We start from the raw sequence: 4,439 nt of genomic DNA on the forward strand, positions 1-4,439 counted from the left end.
TTCCAATGAAGGGGGTTCGAATGAACCCACTGGACCCTAGGTAGATCCGCCACTGGCCCAAACTTTCTTTTTCAATCAATTGTCCTAAACTAGTTATTTATATCGGCTATACAAACTTATAGTACCTCAGTTTGTTAAAGTTGGCCTACCATGGTATCAAGAACGACGTCTCTTCTTTCTAAGTTCCACTATAAATTCACAGTATACTAATGCTATAACTCCACACCTTTAATCGTCTTACTAGAATATATATAAGATATAATTATTATCCAAACTATACAAATTTCACTAAATGGATTCAAAAAGAATTGAGATTGGTCTAACTTTGACTTTAGTGGTCGTGCTCGTGCAATGGAATGGGTCCAGAGCACAATCAGGCTGCACCACTGCACTGGTGAGCTTGTCTCCGTGTCTAAATTATGTTTCTGGAAACACAACTACTCCCTCATCATCTTGTTGCTCACAGCTATCAAGGGTTGTTGCATCAGAGCCACAGTGCCTTTGCCCCGTGCTAAATGGTGGTGGCTCCTCTTTTGGTGTTTCTATTAACCAAACTCTGGCTGTTGTACTTCCTAGTGCATGCAATGTGCAAACTCCTCCTGTTAGCCGCTGCAACGGTATGCCTATATATGCTTACAAAAGATTATGTTTACACCAATACATGTTTAAAAGATTAACGACAATGACCCATAATTAGTGGAACTAGTCACCTAATTAGTAAGATGGTAACATTTTAAATTATCGGTGTATATAAGTTAAATTCATTCAAATCTCACATCACTACTTTCGTACTTGACGGGTGGTGAAAATGTACCAGCACCTTCACCTGCTGATAGTCCTCCAGCAGTCTTCTAAAGAATCACCATATATTCCTTCAGGTATTATCTTTTCCTGTCAGCATCACATTTTGAAAGTTTTAATTCAGGCACTGACCATTTTAATTAATCTATGGGAAAAAGTAGGGACAGGGTCTAAGGACGCTGGTGGTGGCACATCTGATGGAAGCATTGTGGAACTGCCGCTTCATCTCACAGCTACTTCGATCTTCATTGATGTAGCCACTGCTCTTGCATCAACTTCCTTCTAGATTCACTTTTTTAAGGAGTTTACCACACGATACATTCTTTTCCATGAGTGATGAGTTTATTCTTGATTTTGTCCTGTTTGCCCCAAAGTTGTTTTACCAGCTATGTTCTGCATTGTGTCAACACTTACTATCATTTATTTATTGGAGTCTTGGATAGTCAATTCTAGCTCATTTTGATTTAACCTCAAATGTTAGTTCATACGGTAATAATGATTACCCAAGATCATGTTAAGGAACCAAATTCCACCTCCCACATCGATGTGGGGCTCGACTAGACATTTTGAGTGTGAACCAAATTAATCAAGAATTGCATTGAGCCTGTTAAGATATCAATAAGAAAATTTGACATAATTAATTGATCCTTGGCAAGTTCTTTGGACTTTGCATAATGAAGAAACAATAAAATGGCACTCAGCTACAACGGAAACAGAAATTTTCTTCATTTAAGAGTCTAAAGCGGAGAGGAAATGGAAAGATGACAGCTGATGAAAAATTATTTGGATCTATTCACAGAGAGTTATTCCAAAATCATAAGAGACGAAGGAAAAAAGCCAAATAAGAAAAGAAAGAAGAGAAACTACTTCGACTAAGGGAGACTCAATAAATTTGGTGATTTAACGTAAAACTTTAATATGAGACTTAATTTTTTTAAAAAAATAATAGCGAAGAAAACTTATCGCTCCCGCTCCCCCACCCTTATGTATATAAATATCTTGCAAAGTTGTTGCTTAGTTTGATGAAGGAAAATATGTAAAAGTGAAATCTTCTTCTAAGAAGGAAAAAACGAGAAGGCATAATTTTCCTCATCTACTTCAAATGTCAAATGTTAATGATTCAAAAAAGATTTATATTCAAAGAACATAAGTATCTAAATGTTACTCATATTACCTATTAAAAGTTCCACGATACTATCATTCATAGTTCGAAAGTTTTCTTTTTTATTATACTTTTTCATACTAAAATATTTGTCATGTTTGATTTTTAGAGAGTCAAATTATATATACCCGAAAAAATTATAATTTACAGATCTTTTTATACAACTTATGAATATCTAACGTTTAATATTAGCATAATCTAGTCCAATTTAGCTTCAAAAATTATACAAAGTGACTTTTGAAAAATAAAACATCCCTATTATTTTGATGGAAGCTGTAAATATTTTGTAATTTCTACATTGCACTGTTTTCTAAAAAACAAATAAATAACATATCCATATACTATTATTAGAAAATGAGGCCCTCCAAAATTTGGGGGCCAAAGAGTTACCAAAAAAAACTTGAAAGTGATAGTTCGAAAGTGAATCAACACTTCCCCTTAGGCTAATGTCGCAAAGTGAATAACATATTCATAGTTCGAAAGTGAATCAACACTTGAAATCAACAAAAAGAAGAGGGCCTTGATGTGGTTTTCTGGTAGGCAAACACTTCCCCTTAGGCTAATGTCGCAAAACAATTTTGCCTGATTCCTATGGCTGACATCAAAATATTTGGTTCCCCTTTACTAGTTAAGCCAAGCTTAAGATTTCAGCATGACGTGATGATTTTTTGGTCTTAAAGGAGTGATAAAATTACGGTGAAAAGGCAATTCTGGCTTCGACTTTTTTTCCTGTGATGACAAAATGTTATATTGACCTTGGTATGTTAATTAGCACATCAAAATTGAGCTCCACAAAATTTGACCTTGGCTTTCCCTCCTACTATAGTCATGTGATCATAACTCATACGTAAATAAAATTTGCCGACCCTACTAAGTTTGGCTTGACTATTTCGAAAATATCATCCTCCGACGTGAAAATGAAATTCAAGGTGGTTAAATTGAATTTTTTTTTGAGTCGATTGATCGGCTTCGTCAGTCAATTCTTCTGTTAGTTAGTACACTTAGGAGTCATTTGTTAAAATGTATTAATTTTCTAATTCATGTATTAAAATGTGGTATTATTTAATTCATTGTTTGACAACAAATTTGGAGCAATGTATAACTAATGCATGTATTAGTTATACATCCTACATGGTATTATAGGATGTATAATCCATTTGGTGATATTAGTAATCCATGAATTGTAGTGCTTGGATAAATATGAGTAAAGACAAAATACCCTCAAATTTCTTTAAATCTTTTCTAAATCTTTTTCAATTTATTCAATGCGAGTTATTTCTTTTCAATCTATCAATAGGATAATTTTCCTCCAAATAATTTGTCATTAAAAAACTATTTAATTAACTTAAAAAATAATCATTGGTCAAAACCCGAAAATAAATTGCATGATTGCGTACAAGCTTTAGTTTTGAAAATAGGATATATCACAAATAAAAATAATGTTTTTGCTTAGCTTTAACACTCTACGGAACACAATTTTATGTTAATAGCGATTCTATTACCTCATTCAAAAGTTATATGTACCTCCCTTCAACTTAAGAACACCATAAAGTGGGAACAACAAACAAATATTAAACAAATAAAGAAAAGATAACCCAAAAAAAAATATTCATGCAAATGAATGATTAAATCTTCAAATACCAAAGTAAGTTATTAATTATATTGTTGATCTTTTTTTAAAAAAAAGAATAATAAAGCTTTGCAAAGAAAATACACAAAGCTACAGTATGTCGAGGTTATTTTTGTAAACAACTAATATTATTTTAAAAATATAATAATACATATTATTTTCAATACATCAAACCAAACACTACATAAACGATAATCCCAGTATTACTAATATAAACACTATTAATCCCAGCATTACTAATATAGCCTATTCAATACCATCTTATACACTCTACCAAATGGCCCCTTAATAAACTAAAATTAAACTAAAAGCATAAACTGAAATATAATAAAGAACGAAGAATTTTATACTAGTTTGGATCATCAGCGTGGTGCCTATTCCAGTCCCCTTGGGTTGCAAGGGTTTCCTTTAGAGCTTGACGTTAAGAGTGAGTTATAGTGAAATTGAGCAAGTTCTAAATCTCAATTTGCAGTTACCTAGATCTTGTGACACATCCTCGACTGGTATAACTAAGGGACTGACTCAATCTTTTAATTTTTGTAATCTTTTTTTACTAAGAGAATTACAAAGCTTTATGTATACTAAAAGATGAGACAGTGATAATTTTCTTTAAAGTTGTGTGAGTATTCTTCTGTCTTCAGTGCCTTTAAATAGTCTTCATTTTCTACTGCTTCTTTGCTTTAAACGGAAAACCTAAGGATCTTTCAATCAAGGATTTATATTGATTTCTTAATTGAGGTTTAAATCATTTGTATGTCTATATCAGATATGTCCATGCGTGTGAAATGTTCTTGAACGGTGATTCACACCTATTCACGTCCATATTGTTGGGTTTTGGGTCTTCAT

At 32.7% G+C, this 4,439-nt stretch overlaps 1 pseudogene; it reads left to right on the top strand.

The window, feature by feature from the left end:
- The first annotated feature begins 292 nt into the window (after positions 1 to 292).
- Positions 293 to 1,087, top strand: LOC107841425 (annotated as a pseudogene).
- The last annotated feature ends 3,352 nt before the right edge of the window (positions 1,088 to 4,439 follow it).

The sequence above is a fragment of the Capsicum annuum genome, chromosome 9 (genome assembly GCF_002878395.1).
Source record: "Capsicum annuum cultivar UCD-10X-F1 chromosome 9, UCD10Xv1.1, whole genome shotgun sequence".
Lineage (NCBI taxonomy): Eukaryota > Viridiplantae > Streptophyta > Magnoliopsida > Solanales > Solanaceae > Capsicum > Capsicum annuum.